Genomic DNA, 16,755 nt, shown 5'->3' with positions numbered 1-16,755 from the left:
TTTACACGGGAGGCCAGCAAGAAGTACAGCTTCCCAGCAGGGGACTTACGTTTTGCTTAACTACTAAGTGACCACTATGCCCTGAAAATCTTTTCTCTGTGTCCGTACTCCCTACATTCATCTGTTTTTGCATCTGTGAAATGGGAATACTAAAGCCTTTCTTGGACATTTCTTGCAGCAATGCCAATTTACCAACACAGACTGGATCTATAACTATTGGTCTCCTAGTTTAGGAACAAAGTCATTACAAAGTATGAACCGGTGTGTATAACTCCTGCATGGTTATGTGGCTTTCTCGGGGTGGGAGGAGACTAGAGAATGGGCACCGGGAAAAGGACAGAGAGGCTTGTCTTAATGTATCTTACTCTTTGGGCTAAGGATATCTCACAAGCATGGAAAATGTTCTCTGTAGACAGTATTCCAGAGACAGCTGGAAAGGTTGGAACATCTACAAATGTCTCAACTATCGCTGCCATGAAAGCTCTTTCATGTATGGCGGCTATCCCCCGGCCCCCACCTCAAAAAAAGTTACTTGCCTTGCTACAGACTTCCAGTACTCAGTGTTGCCACAGAGGTGAACACAATGCTACGCCTATACACTTGGGTGTTCTAAGCTGGCCTTCTGCACCTCAGCAGCAGGCCACCCCTTCCCACTCACCAGCCCCACAGGAGCTATCGCTACAGACCAGACTACTTCTCTGCTTGTGAGTACCCCAGGGAAAGGTGGTCATTGCCTCTGGAGAAAGGTAAGGTATGGAGCAGCAGCTCTCAATCTGTGGGTCTCGAGTCAGGTTCAGCCTGAAGCCTACAACCAGTCTACTCTAGGGCATTTTAATACTAGGGTCTTAATTCTGTTTAGTTCAGAGCGACGCCACTATGCCTCCGCACCCCACCATACACACAGCTTTCACTTGTCACACATTCCATTGCCACCTGGGGTCAGGCTTTTAAACGTCTGCACATTCTATTACATAGTATGCAGTGGCCTGAGTTCGCATTTCTCCAGTGACTACTGACGGTGAGCACTTTTTCACTGGCTTCTGGGCCAAGTGGTACCACATTGTGTCTACTAATTTTGGTGAACTCAGTTTACTGACACCCCGCCCCCACTGCCGCCACACTATGGCTTATGTTTGACATCAAGCCTAACGATAATTTGTGCCTAATTGCAAAAAGATCCAGAACTACACTGAATGTGAAATCTTGTCATGGATTACTCATTAGACCACTCAGTGTCTCCCACGGGAAGAAAAGCATTGAGAACTGTGCTAGTACAGCTTTTATTTTCCTTTGAAGACAAATCTACACTCTTTTGCTATAATGAGGACATCAGTGATCAGAATTCCTTGGTTCTTTTATTTTCTCCAAATCCAGGGCATGAAATGTGAAACTCAACTGGAGTAGTGATTTGACCGCTCAGACCTGGTATTACTATAATGTACACAGAAAAGTACAGTCTGAGGTTCAGGGACCCTAGATTCAATGATGAGTAAAACACACACACACACACACACACACACACACACACACACACACACGGTCATCCTGATCTTTTGTTTCTACCTTTTTGATCACAAATTTCTTATGAAGTCACTTGCAAGTCTTTATAGAAAGATGTAGCGGGCCAGACAACATGAGCATGGCAGCATCTCTTCCTTGGGTTGAGCACCGGTACATGATCATGGCTTTGCCAGCTGTAACCACTGAATAGAGCACACCCAGCCCCTCTTGTAGCCTTGTCATTTTAGGGGCTTAAAAGTGTTTGCCAACACTCCTGCTATACAGTATAGATTCTAGTTTTAACGGTCATTTCAATGTAAGAAACTCAGTTGCAATGTACTTTAGGATTGGCTGTTTACACATTACAGAAAGAAAAAAGATTTTAAGCAAATCCCTTATAGCAAAATCTAAAGGGCTGATCAACTGCCTTATTACTAAAGCAAATGATGCTCAGAATTACATTTTTTATCAAATTTCCCCCTTCTCTTCTGTGGTTCACCAGTTTGCACTCCCTTGGTGTTTTAGGAAAATGGGATTTTAACTGTGCCGCCCAGTTTCTATCTTCTACATATCAATGCTACCTGGCTTTTTTAATAATGCCACACAATCAGCTCTAACAACACTTCAAAATCATCTTTCAGGGTGGTGAAGGGAAATCTGCAGGGGCCAAAACAATTGGTGATTTAGCTGTAGGACTCTGACAAAATCCATGAGAGAACTAGTACCTCTGCCTCTATTCCCTTTCCACTTTCCTTTCTAAGAAATCCTTCTGGAAATCTCAAGTCTATAGGCCAGCGCTACACTAAGACTTAAAACAATATATGAAGTCATAGATCCGCTCTCCTCCATTCAGGAAGGGGCTGTTACTCTCTTTTCGAAAGGACTCCAAGGCTTAGACAGGTTAAAGACACTATCAAAACTACAGAGCGGGATGAGATGCGGTGAGCTATGTAGCTTGTCTGCGTGGGATGTGCTAAGATGGTCCTGACAACAGAGCAGCGGATTGCAGTCAAAGGGCAGTGATGAAAAACAGTAAATGAGCGCTGGCTATAGCTGTAGCAGCCTGTAAGACTAGCTTTGAGAGGTGGAGGCAAGAAGATCTTCAGCTAAGGAGTGAGTCTGGGGCCAGCCTAGGCTACGTGAGGCTCTGTCTCTAAAACAAAATAAAGCAGAAAGTGAAACGACAACACATAATGTCGAGTAAATTAATGATGATGGAATGAGACCTAGTTAAAAAAAAATCAGATAAGATAAGATAAGGAGCCCATCTTTGAGAGCATTCCAAGCAGAGCACACACACAGAAGCTTGTTTCTACCTTTCCCTTCTTCATTACAATAGCTGAGGCAACTCCTTTCCCACAGAGCAACACTGGATGCCCTAGCACATGAACCCTGAGACACAGTCTAGGTTCACTGGTAGCTGCCAATATATGACACACATCCTCAAGAGACCAGAAGCTGGTAGAAGGCTATGGACCCCTGGGTGACCTGGATTTTAACTAAATGCTACATGCCTGATGTAGCATTAGCTCAAGACACAGTAGTGAAGAAGGCAAAACAATTCCAAATGCATGACCCTTACATTTTAGTTACAAAGGACAGACGACATACATGTGAACATCCAGCAAAATGCCATCCGGTGCGTTAGACAATGAAAGGACTTGAACGACAAATCACGGGTCTATCATACACAAAAGGGTGGCCATCTTTCACAGAATTCTTGTGCCTCTAACTTTCCAGCCAACTTGCCTGTTTTCATCAACCCTGTGTTCAGTTCAAGGCCCTTCTTTTAGGGTCCTCTCCCTGCCTTCATGTGGGTGGTAGTCCAGTGTCGCTGTCAACCGGAGCAGAGGCAGAGCCATCGATATTCAAGTTCCCACTTTACTGATTACCAGATGCTTGGCGTAATTTCCTAACTGCTCTAAGCCTTTGGTTCTAAATTAGGGCATAATAATAATTATTACAATATCTAAAAATAAAAGAATAATACCTCCCTTACAGGGTTCATTTGCAGATATATAAAGTGCTTAGAAAAGTACTGGTACCTTCCCCTTCCTCCATCAACACTACTCAAAACAGTTTTGTGAAGACACCACGCCACTTTTTATGCTCTAACCACTGCAACTGATGAGGTTTTCTTCTTTGGTTCTGCATGGCAGCTATTCACAATATGCTAAGGTACAACTCCATGTGTACACACACACACACACACACACACACACACACACACACACACAGAGAGAGAGAGACAGAGACAGAGACAGAGACAGAGAGACAGAGAGAAATGACCCCTTCCTCACAAAGTCACAGCTCCTGAGGGCTTACACAACACAAACTTTTCATCTCTTTCCTTTTTTTTCTTGTCTTTTCTCCTTAGTGTTTCTGAGTGTTTTCTTCTTAGTGTTCCAGTGAGCAGCCAGGGCAAAGGAAACGAGGACATGCTCTACAGTGTGTATAGCAATCATGAAGCCTGTCAACATTCCTGGTTGCTTGCTTGGACCAAAACTTCCAATAGATGCAAGTAAAGAGAAGATAAAGACTTGACCCTCCCAGGACTTGCAGTCTAACATGGAAAGCAAGCACTGAGAAAAAACAAAACAACAACAAAAATCCCCAAACACCTGAACCAGGTGGCCACAGTTGCACCACTCCCTGACTCAGTGTCCCAGAGTGCTTTTTATCTTTCCCAGTTGCCCAGTAGCCTTAGTTGCAACTTATCCCACAGATCCATTCGGGAACCTCTCCCTGCTCTCATCTGCTTCCTTTCTTTGAAGTCCCTTCCCTCAAGCAGATTGCTTACTCACCCCATGTCTGCACCTCCGCTGATTCTTTCTCCATCCCCCTACTGAAATGTGCGTTTTCCAGAATGAAGGCAAATTTGGGCCTCAGAGAGCTTTTCAGAAAACATGTCCCCCCTCTCTATTGGTTAACCCCACATCTGGAGCAGGGCCCATGAGCAGCTGCTCAGTGGGGGCTCACTGAACCAACTGCGAATAAGAGGCGAGGACTGTAGTCCTCTCTTCCCTGTCTTGGCTTTGCTGTTTGGACAAAGATGCTGGAGCACAGAGCTAGCCACATCAAGTTACAGCAATGCAAGCTGTCCTCAGAGAAAGGGAGGGTTATCTATCATTTTATTTGTTCAGTTTGCTGAGAACCTCATTATGTACAGTGGACAGAGACAAACAGGCTTTAAAGGACTTCCAGGATGCCAGGGCTCAAGATGAAAACTCCAAGGATGCGTGCTACATGTGCGTGAGAAGGATCACGGGCTCTCCCAGACTGTGGAATTTATCTTTATGAGAAGTCACTAGTGTATGCAAGAGCTGATACAGTTTATAGGTTTATAGGTTATGAGAACATACAGAAAAGGGACCTTTAAGACTTTAATATAAAGTGAATTATTAAACAGCTTTAACAATATCTACACTGCTCTGGGAAAATCTGTTGCTTCTATAAGCTTTTAATTTTATGGCCCAACTAATAAGCTATTCGTATCTCAGTTGCTCCTATTTGGTTACTTCAGTCGTAAAATATGTAATAATTGGAAGAAATGTAGAATTTTACTATCATACTTAATTCTTTACTGTTTTAAGACACTGGCCCATGAAGAGTAATCTCATCCCGGACAACATGTGACATATGCTTTGAATTTCAGCGCACCAAGGAAGAAAGACCAACCATTTTGTTCTCGAGTTGTCTTCTGACTTGCTGGCTGACTTTAAGTGCTCACTCACCCATTGCTTCCCAATTTGGCTTCTATTCTAAAGTAGAAGTTCTAAAACTCAGAAAACGCTCAGAACAGATTTAATTAAGAGAATATTTTAAAACTCAACCTGGCTGTATCTACAGGAAGAATGAAAATGTAGAACAGAGAGAGAAATGGAAAATGAGGTCCCAGAACACAGAGTATTAGATTTTTTTTAGAAAGTATTAACTAGGACAGGGGGAAGCAACACACCTTTTAAGGTGTCGGTTTTAAGCCTGGCCAGCAAACACAGGCCTAACCTAGAATTCTGAAGAATAAAGGCAGAGGTTCTTGTTTGGAATAAGGAAAAGGCCAGATGACAGACAGAAACCCCGTACAACTGCACTGAAAGGCTCTTAACGTCCCAAGGAGGCACAAGGCATTGCACAGAGAGACCTGACAGGTCACCCCGGAAGCTCTTCAAGCATGCCAACAGTTGATCCTTCACCACTGCTGTCTGGTCTGCGTATCAGAGATGTGGCCTACTCTAACACAAAGCACTGATGCTCGCTGGTCACACTACAGGAGACAGTCTACAGGGGAGGGGCAGGGGGACATAAAGCTTCAGTTTGCTCTGGATTAAATCTCTTAGGGGAAGACAACTGTTTTCATTTTCTTTTCTTTCTGGGGAACAAAAGCACCAGATAGGAAATTCTGTCCCTTTGGAAAAGGACCAGCCATTTGTTCTCTAGAAGGCCCTGAAACTAAGGAGATAAGGGAAAGTGGATCTCTGGAATTGCCTGAAAAAAGCCTTTTAGGCTGGACTGTAGCAACTTACTTGAGAGCTGCAACTCATTAAGCGTGTCTCTGATATCACGTCAGATATGAAGATTAGTGGAACATGCCGATAGACTGAATCATCAAAAAGTTCTCTTAGGAATTTCAACATAGAAGATTTGATGGAGAATTACTCCATCGGCTTGAGTCTGTATGAGGAGAGATAAGGTGCACAGGCCTTGTAGACAAGGGCTCCATTCTTCAGAGATGAGAGCCTGGATTCTGACACTGCTGGTGTGTAGCAGGAGCCTGTACTGACTTTGTGGCACTGGCCAAACATATGAAGACTTCTGCCTTTACAGAGCATAGTAACTAAAAACTCCACCATGTCACTGCCATTCCAAGGGCACGGATCAGGGAACAGAACTCTTTTAAAAAATGCCACTAGTTTATTTTCTTAAATCTCTTTTTGCTCCAAGAAGCAGTGCTATGCCAGGGTCTGGCTTGAGAAGAGCAGCTATGACGAAGCTTCTCTGATGCTCAGAAGTGGCTGCATGGTGTCCCAGTCTTGTCTCCAGAGGATTTAACACTGTTCGGGTCCCTCACTAGTCAAACTCCTCTGCCAGGAGGGAAGGGGGCCCTCTTGCTCCATATTTTAAGAGTGTGCCATCAAAACGAAAGCCACATTCCTCAAAACACTTTGGGTAAATAGACATGAGGCGGCACCATGCTGACACACACTGCAGAGCCTGAGCTATCAATCTTTAACAGAGACTAGAAAGATGCTCTGAGTTACCCATTCTTAGAAATCACATGGCATATGCCATGAGAACATATGGCCGAGGCATAGCTGAAGCTGAAGCTTGTACCACTGCCAAGAAAGCTAGACACCACGTGCCTAACTACTAATGAATCAGGGACTAATGCAGAGAAGCCTCCAAGGAAAAGGAACTAGAGAAATCTGACTTAGAAAAGGTAGACTCTGTAGAGGTATCTGGCAGGGAATGTTTGAAAGTGTTCATACAAATGTGCAAACGAGTGTGGTGTTGATCTGGGGAGACATGTGAAGGTGGTGTTTCTAAAATGTAGCAGAATTTCTGCAATTACCATTGAGGACGACAGCAAGGCTGTTGAAGCAGAAGCAGGCCGGCATACTCGTAAATGCTAAGCCTCAGGGATCTGGCTCTCCAGAAAGAGCAGCCTGAGACACTGGCATCTGGCAAGTGAAATCCAGGAGTTGAATTACTGCAGAGAATATTAGAGACCCAAACCAGACGAGATTTTGAAATATATTTTTAATCTGAGGAGCCAATCAGACAGAGCCTATGTGTTCAACTATGGGAGTTGCAATTTGGTGATGCTGACAGTAAGCCAGCAAAAAAAGCATGCCTTTTGAAGGATGATTACACTTCAAAAGTACCAAGACATATTGATGCTCTAATCATACAGCGATATCAACACAAGTAGATGTACAATTAATTGGCTTTCTAAGATCTGAACTTCCACTGGGTTTTTTATTTTGTGTTGCCTCTGTCCTCGCTCAGGAAGGAGAACATCACTGACCTGTCTCAGAAGCAGCAGGTGTGAGGGAACTCCCTTGGCAACTGTATGGGACATGATACAGCCCTCATCACACCTCCTGATCCAGGCGTTTGCTACAGATCACTGTCAGTCTCTGTGCAAACAGGAACCATATTGCAAAGATCAGCAGTCACACAGTTTTCTTTAACAACTTCAAGTACCACATTGTAAGTTTCAGAGGTGTGTGCCAAAGGTGTTAACCAAGAGACTGCGCAGTAAATAGCAGAAGCCCTCCCTCCTGGTCAGATCAGCCAGGCTTGGAGAGAATTAGGGAAACTGTAATGCGAAGCAGTCTGCAAGACCTTAGGTATTTGCAGTCCTATGCACCAATGTGAGAGTAGCTAGTCCTTGAGAGAAATTGTCTGGTTTTGTGAAGACATCTAGCACTCCAACCGGGTGAAGAACAATCGGAATCTGCTTACTTTCTCATGAAGAACAGGGAACAAAGTAAAATTGGCACTCTCTACCTTAATACGGGGGTGAGGGTTGGAGGCAGAGGTGAAACAAAAAGGGAAGGAGAGGGAGAGAAGGGAAGATGGGAACAGCATACTTGTGTGTGCACTTTGAACAAGCAGCTATGATTCTGAGATCAAAGACTTGAGGCAGGCACAGGCACGGTATATTTTTGTTCAGTGACGTCAGGGACAGAAAGGGGAAATGAAGGGAGCTGATGTTTATCCATGGAACACCAGGTTCTGGAGTCCATTTATTAGTGTCATCCCACTCATTTCGACAGTGACTGGACACACTGGTATTTGGGTTGTCACTTTTGTTCTTCATCTCAGCTTGATCAGGAAAGATACACTTTCTTTTTATTTTTCTAAACATGGAGTTGGGGACAAGGTGGCCAACAACCTTTGCTCCTTAATTTAAAAAAAAATATGATTTTTTTAAATAATATGCATTGGTGTTTTGCCTGCATATATGTCTGTGTGAGGGTGTCAGATCCCCTGGAACTGGAGTTACAGACAGTTGTGAGCTGCCATATGGGTGTTGGAGATTGAATCCAGGTCCTCTGGAAGAACAGCCAGTTCTCTTCAACAAGGAGTCATTTCTTCAGCCCCTCCCTAAATTTTCTTTAAATGGTGAAATGAGAATGGTGCTTGAAGGCTCTTGGTATGGTCTTAAGTCAGGTCAGCATCCTGAGTTGCTGCCCAAATAGGGTTACTGTTATAAATGGAATATGTACAACTTATTTTCAGGGAGCTAGGATTTGAACCTGGAGCTTATAACAACAGATGACTTCTTTCTGTTTTGAGTTTTCTCAGCTTCTTTCTTTCCTTACATAGAACTGTTGTTGTTAAACATGAAAATCTCATGGGAAGGCATTGAACAGTCTTTTCTTCCTGCAACTAATTTTGTAATTTTTTGGAGGGTGGGGGTAGGTGGCTATCATACTCAAATTATTATTATTATTTAAATAGCCCAAACTTAGAAGCCCTCCTTCCTATGTCTGCAAGGTATAGATAAAGATGTAGGCAAGAATAAAGGGGCTCACATGATATTTGTTTTGTTTTGGCTCCAACTTTGTGTGTATCTTGCTTAGTTTTCTTTCATAATTTTTGTTCTTGACGTTTTAGGCAAAAGTACCTCCTCTGGGGTTGGGGAGATGGCCCTGCGATTAGGAGCACATGCTACTTTTATAGAGGACCTGGATTCAGTTCCCAGTACCTACAAGGAGGCTCACAACTTTCTGTTATTCCAACTCCAGGTGATCCGAAGCCCTCTTCTGCTGTCTACGGGTGCTGAACATATGAAAACCACTAGCACATAAAATAAAAATAAATAAATCTCTTAGAAAAATGACTCTCCAGAGAAAGATGAGATGAGGTTTTTGCAGTCTGCATTGCTGCCTGAATGGCAATCATTGTAGTTGTTCAAGAGTGCTTCTGGAAATTGTTAAACAAAAAAGAAACAACAACAAAAAAACTATTTCCTTGGTGCTAGGCAGTGGAAAGTACCTTTGACAATTGTGGCAGAATTTACCAATGAGCATGAACATCTGAGCCTTTTCTTCTAGGGCAAAAATGCAACATTGCATTTCACATCCTGTGGCCATAGTTGGGTCTGGACAGGCCCTCCATCTTGGGAGTGGGGTATAAATGATAAGGACCATTTCTAGTTTGGGTTTCCCCATGGAATATCTCCATTTTGTGTGCACAGTCTTTATTCTCTTCAAGAGTAGGTGAACAAAGAAGGCCCTGAGGACCTAGAGGAGAATGCAGTAAGATGGAAAGTAATCAGGATCATTGGATAACAAGTGTCCTTCTTCATACTAGACTGTGAGGGGAAACAGCTGAAACCCACATAGACAGTGTCTACTCTACCCAGTACAGACACATTAGTTGGTTTTCCTTATCACCCTGTTAGACAATGCATTATTGCCTGCATTTGACTCACACAATGATGTAACCTCACGGAGAGGTAAGTCATTCATCCTGAGCCAAACAGCTGACAGGATGAATGTGATGCCTAGCCCTGCACAGTCCTATTGGAAACCATAATCCTAGGCAGAGTAACTCCACCTTGTGGACAGCTGTTCCACTGGCTGAGCACAGTCACATGGTCAGTATTCCCACTTTTCCTCTTGAGCTTGTATTCAGTAACAAGAACCTTTTATACTCGAGTAATCTCAGGTCGATTTTCCTAGACAATTTCACTCAGAGTGATATACCACTTATAAAACATTAAAACAGGACCTTTAATGTTGGCATGCGTGAAATAAGGGTGGGATTCCTTAAAACCACTGTGTCACATGGTACTGCTCCTTAATTTTTAGCTGTTCAAACCTCTACTTTAAAATAAAGTTCTAATGTAGTCCTATAATCCAACTTTATGGACACAGAGCTATAGAAATTTATTGTATATGTTTAAGGCATAGTGGACCCACCAATTCTGTCTCAGTTAAGTACGTCTTACAGCTGGCTTATTGGGGCCTGAGTGGTCCAGCTAGCCACTCACAGAAGAGGAACATGGCTTATCAGATCTTCCAGTGAGTCACTGGACTGAGTTTCTTTCATACACTCCTCCAAATTCCAGTTCTTTCCTTCTTACGCCTCAGCCTATATATGTTGCTGCAAGGTCAGTCAGCATTCATTCCCTTTCCATGTGTTCAACAACTAGATCAGGGCACAGACTGGGTCCATGTCCTAGGACCAGGAGAAAGGAATCTGGTCTCCTAACAAAAAGATCCCTGTTGTCTTAGGTCACTGAGTGCTTGAATGTCTTTTAGAGTAAATGATAATGACTCTAATAACCTTAAGAGAGCACTCTTGTATTAGTCTTCTGTGCAGATAATGCCTGAAATAAAAATATAGAGGAGATGTGTAAGCAGGTATAGCGTTGACCCTGGCCAGTCAGAAGGGATGCTGGTGAAGAGCCACTTACTGCATGATCTGGATGGTTTCTATAAACCAGGAGTTCTCCCATGGGTTGTGGAATTCTAACAGGTCTTGGGGGAAGTCACTGACAGCCACTACAAGGTGGGCTCAAGGGATGGACCAAGAGTTCAACACTTGTGTAGTGATCCACAGGGCAGCATACTGTCATGACCTGTGGCAGGTGAAAGGTCAGACATTTCAGTATCATAGGAAGGGAACAGCCACTTTGCTAACTCTGTGGATATATGCACTGTGCACACCCAAACCAGAAACACAAGAGAAAACACATGGAAAAGACTGTGTCCTCTGATGGGAACTGTCCCTTTCCTTAGTGAGTATTCCAAGTGTATAGCACTTGGTAAGTGTTGGAGATGGGCTGACTGGCCTTTACTGAACATCCAGAGGATAGAGACTGTCCTGTGAAACTATAAAGAAAAGACACCTGACCTAAATAAAATTTGCAGTAATTTGGATGACTGGTATAAGAGGCAGCCTTGTAGTAATAAGCAGTGTCATGACTGCTAACTACATCCTAACGAAGGCTCATGAAGAGTCAGTAATTTAAGGTTGACCATGTTTCGGACAGCCAGTCATCTCTTTATCAGTCGAGGTCTGGTCTTCGTCACTTCCACTACTGAGGTCAAACATAGTAAGACTCATGTAGCTCAAACAAAACAAAACATCCACCACCCATGCCTGAAGTAAGATCCACCAATCTCAACTTGAAGTTTGTGTTTGTGATTTGATTTTGAAGATCATAAAACTTTACATCTGTATAAAATAGGATGCAGCTGCGTCTTGAGGGCCTGGCTGTTCCCTGCCCCAATGCTTGTGAAAGGCTACTTGGTAAAGGATCTCTGGGTGCTGAAGACGAATTATACATGCTGGAAGCTGTCAAATACATAAAGCTTTCTGGAGCAAGGCAACTCATTTAATAGGAACTCCGAGGAGACAGTCTTTCATTTCTGGCATATTCTGAGGCATGTCAAAACAAAAATCTGGTTATATATCTGGTTTTATAATGTATAAAACAACAACAACAACAACAACACAAACTCAGGTTTTAATTCTCTAATAGGTTTTCTTTTTTAAAGTGTGATCGTTTCTCAGGCCAGGTGAGCGCCTCTGAATTAAAAACTTCAAAGATACGCATTTGCGCCTATAGTAGCAGATCTTAGTTGAAAAAAGGACCGAATGAGAAATTTCATAGGGAAGGCAGAACAGTGGAGATAAATGAGACAGGACTATGCGTTCTCTTCCTGGTGTGAGGTTATGACTTACAGGAAAAGGGGGTAATAAAAGTGTCGGGGGAAGGTTTTGTCCGATGCTGTGTCAGATTTTGCAAAGCCGGGACGCTCCTTGAGCAGCAGCTGGGGAGCCGCCTGGGCCTCTGTGTCTGGAAAGCTGCTGCGATGCTCCATGGATTCTCAAAAAGCATTTGCTTGGTATTTCTCTCTTACTTTTATTAGCTCATTTTTTCCGCCAGCAGATTGTCGCACAAATGACATTATGGGAGATATTCGCAATTCGGCTGATTATTCTTCGAGTCTTTCTTAGTGTTACTTTAATTATTCCAAACAGCGTTTTAAAAACTGTTTACATGGGTTGAAAATAAGACTCGTTCCAAAGAACTGATATGGAAAAGATATTCTTAGAACCAGAATTTTTCAAGCCAGAAGGGGACTTGACTTACAAATCATCTTCCTCAGGCCTTTCACTTCACCAGACCCAGATGGGTAACCTGAGCAAACCCAGGGCTAGCTAGGGAGGCTGAGGATATGAGCCTGGTTCCCTGCCTCCACAATGCTGCTCTTTTTTGTTACAGTTCAGAGTTGCTCCTTCCAGCTACACCCGCTCATTCCCAGCTCTGTACAGCAACCAGGCTGATGGGGCCCATGATGTCCACCGAGGCTGGGGAGCAGCTGGCTTTGTTTTACTGAAGGAACAGCTCAGCCGAAACTAACATTGTAGAGAAGCCTCAGGATGGAGCACACCCAACTTTAAGATCCTTAATTTTCTCTCCCCTTCCTAATGCTCTTTCACCCTCTATTTTAGCTTGTTTTAAGATGTTATGTCTGGACCCATGTGAAAACTTTCCAGAAAAAAAATTGTTCCACAGGTCATGGGAAACAAATCCCTACACTATCAAGTAGAACCAGAACACAGCCTGCCGGAAGGTACTGACCCAATGCAGTAAACTGCTTGTTCCTTACCTTGAGTTAACTATGATCTTAAAGTCTAATTGCCTTTGTAACCCCAGTACATTTCGTTTGTTGTCGCTGTGGCAAACACCTATGGCAGAAGTTCATTCCTAGGGGATCAGTAGCACTAAGTTCTTTCACGTCGTCTCGCACTTCACTCTCTTTGCTTGCGGGGCCGGTGCTAATGAAGATAACACATCGCCGGTGGTTGTCTTCCGGTGTGTCTCTAAATCCCTGTCTCTTGATAGCTCCATTAGTTCTAAGTCCCTGGAGAATGGAGCCTTGACCTTCCTTCCTTCCCTTCTGACCTAACCTACTTCCGTCCACCTCCTTCCTACCCAAAGCTCAGCCTTGCTAAATTATAAATGTGATGACTTAGTGAGACAGACGAACAGACAGAAAGACACAAACATTTGTCCTCTCTCTTTTTCTTCTTTCGGCTACAAACTCCTTTCCGTTAAGTGCTCACTCACTCCGCTCTGGTACTTCTGTTGAAGTACTTGCCGTTGGCTCCACCTCTCTTTTGCCACTGCCATCACTTTTACCACACAGTTTTCTAGGTCCTCACTATGTTTTCTTCTCACACTTCAGTACCTTCTATCTCAGTCCAGCACAGCCTTGAACACTCTGGTCACGATATATATCTGGGACCATGCTGTGCTCACTGAAAAATAGTACAGACAAGAGGCTTACTTAGTCCTGGTGGAAGTGTTTGGAAGCATAAGCGTAAAGTTACACAACACAGAGGATATAGCAACAAGTAAAATAAGGTGAAAATATCACCATCAAGAGTAAAAAATGTACAACCTGAATGATGGCTATGGCAACTCAAAGCCGTCTCCAGAGCAGAGATCTCCATGCGTTCATACTCTACATCTGAATTTTGGCTTTGCCCTTTGTTATTTACCTGACCTTGGGCATTTGATCACTCAAGTGTCAGTTGGCTCATCTATGGTAATCATGCTACTGTCTGAACTAGGTAAGGAGGCTGCAGGCTCCCTTGGCTAGGAGATCGTCACGCAAACATAATGCCATAAAAGTAAACACTGTGATTTGCCTGCAGTCTCTCTCAGCACAAGGACAGGCTGGTGGCGGCAAATGTTCTTGGGACTTCGTGGAGGACCATAGGCTTTGAGATGAGCCTTTGATTAAGATCTGAAGAGAACTTTCAAATACCCCCCTGGCCCCCAAAAAAAGCTTGGAAGAAGGGGATGACTTATGGTTTCTTAGCTGGTTCAGATACTAAGTGAGGACAGTACTTTAGGCTGAAGACTTGCATTGAACTTATTTCATTGCAGAGTTAACGTAAGCCTGCTAGCAGGAAGTCTGTGCCCCTCTTTCCACAGGGAGCCTTTAGCTACTCCTAGCTTTCGACCCTCGGGCGAAGTGTGAATAAATAAAGGCTTAGACCCAGCAGATCACTTCAGGTTAAAGGGAGGAACAGACTTCGCCAACTACCCTTTGTAAGTGTGGGGCATAAATCCAGAAAGAACTTTGAAGGCTTTTTACAAACAAATGGAGCCAGTTTCCTAAGTTATATAAATTATCACTATGCTTCCTCACATATTCTTTTGCTCCTCATCCTCTCTCCCTTCCTGCCTCCCTCCCAGTTTCCTTCCTTCTCCCTTAGATTTATAGGGTAAACTTGAGAAAGAGATCGCCAGGCCCTTGTTATTCCAGGAAGTGGCTGCCTGGTAACTGGTTGTAGGAGGAAATGATGTAATCTCAGCAGAGTTCACAGGAGGCCCTGCACAGCCTCTTCCACCGTCACCACGCGTTTCTACCACGTAAGGCCCACAGCTCGTACCGACACTTGCCCCACATTCAGAATGAAGTCATTTCCACTGTAGAAAACAGTGCCATCCAAACGCCCACGAGAGCCTGGATGGCCACTTAAAGTCTAATGACTTTGCCAGTTTATATTGGGCCCACATAACTAAGCAAAAACTGCTGTAATTTTGTTTCTGGAATTTCATTCTTTTGTAAACAGAAATAAATAGAGAAAACCCAGAAAGATCATCTTTAAAGTTTTTATGAACTCAAAGGAAACAGTCCTCTAGGTCTCAGTTATCAGAACCATCTAACTCTTTGTTTAGATAAGCATTCCAGATAGGGAATAAATTCAAAAATACAAATACATAAAAGCATGCAGATTGGTTAGATAGAAGCAGAGGACAGCGGGAGGACATAGGCATAAATATTTTTCCTTCAATGGGAGTACTGTAAAACTCAAGGACTTGCCCTGAGAATCAAGAATTCTATAACATTGGTATTAGAGCTACCTAAGGAAAGCAAACCTGAATATATATTTTTTTTATGGGTCACAGAGAAGTCAGGACAGCTCTAAGTGCCCTTTACACCACTTAAAGACCGCTATAAAAAACAGCACACAGTCAAAACATTGTTTGCCTACTCTGCATCTACATTAGGAAGTAGTAATTACAAATATTCTTGTTAATCAAAAATGGCTTTCGGGGGAAAGAGAGATGGCTCAGAGCTTAAGAACATTAGCTGTTCTACCAAAGGTCCTTAGTTCAATTCCCAGCAACTACCTGGTGGCTCATAACCATCTATAGTGAGATCTGGTGTCCTCTTCTGGTGGATAGGCACACATGCAGATAAAATGTTATATAAATCAATATTTTTAAAAACTGGGTTTCTACTTAAAAACAACAACAACAACAACTAACACCTCTTCTTCCATGGTGTAATAGTAATTTAATTTTAGTTCCTCAAAGACAATTCTATTACCTCATGGCAGTGTTCATAAACTTGGAACTTGCAGGGGTAAGGACCACAATGATGCGTAGATAACACCATGGGAGCCGAGGCAGATACTAACCTGCTTGGTCTCAGCACAGACACACACACACACACACACACACACACACACACACACACACACACAGAAAGACAAAGACACACATAAACACACGGCTAGAGCATGACAGAACACAAATGGAATATGAAGGTCTAGATTACACTCTAATGTGGAAAAGGAAAAACAAAACCAAAAACTAAGACAAACCCCACAGGAGTTTAGTCATGGGCATACCTGCTGCTAACCTGAAGTACTCTCTTTCATCACAGTCTGTTCCAGGATAGGCTGGTTCATTTATTCAAGGTCCATTTTATATTAAAAACTAACAGGAAGCCAAATAATTTACATGGAGTTTTATGTTAAGGCCCAATGATTCCTTGAAACACCAGTAGAAGCAAAGATGGAAAAGCAGCATTGCTCAAATTAAAGAGACATCACTTGGCCTACATTCAAAGTTGGCAAAAAGTCCTGGTTTTAGGATCAGAGATCATCTGAAGCTAAGTCAATAAAGAACACATATTAGGTTGGGTATTCAGTAGTCAATTAATACAGGGGCTGAGAACAGAAGACACTCCCGTGGGCAAGGCAGCCCAGAAAGACCTGTTTCCTTTCAATTATCCACTGTAATCTGGATGCTAAAGATTCTGAATGCCATCTAGGTTGGTAGTGTACCTCAGGGGCTGGACTGCATCGCAGATTCCATATGGAATTTCAGCACTAGACTCACCTTATTTATTTCTACCAGGGAAGGATCCACGATAACAAATATGATCCCAACAAGTGAGGAGAGGAAAAGGTGGAAGCATGAAA

The 16,755-nt window shown here is 43.1% G+C and overlaps 1 protein-coding gene across 4 annotated transcripts in view; it reads right to left on the bottom strand.

Annotated features, from left to right (window-relative positions):
• The window catches only part of Arl15 (ADP ribosylation factor like GTPase 15), a 363,566-nt gene that overhangs the window by 18,361 nt on the left and 328,450 nt on the right, over positions 1 to 16,755 (bottom strand). The window lies entirely within an intron of this gene.

This window comes from Meriones unguiculatus, chromosome 6 (assembly GCF_030254825.1).
Source record: "Meriones unguiculatus strain TT.TT164.6M chromosome 6, Bangor_MerUng_6.1, whole genome shotgun sequence".
NCBI classification, from domain to species: Eukaryota; Metazoa; Chordata; class Mammalia; order Rodentia; family Muridae; genus Meriones; species Meriones unguiculatus.
This window is presented reverse-complemented; position numbering and strand designations above follow the sequence as displayed.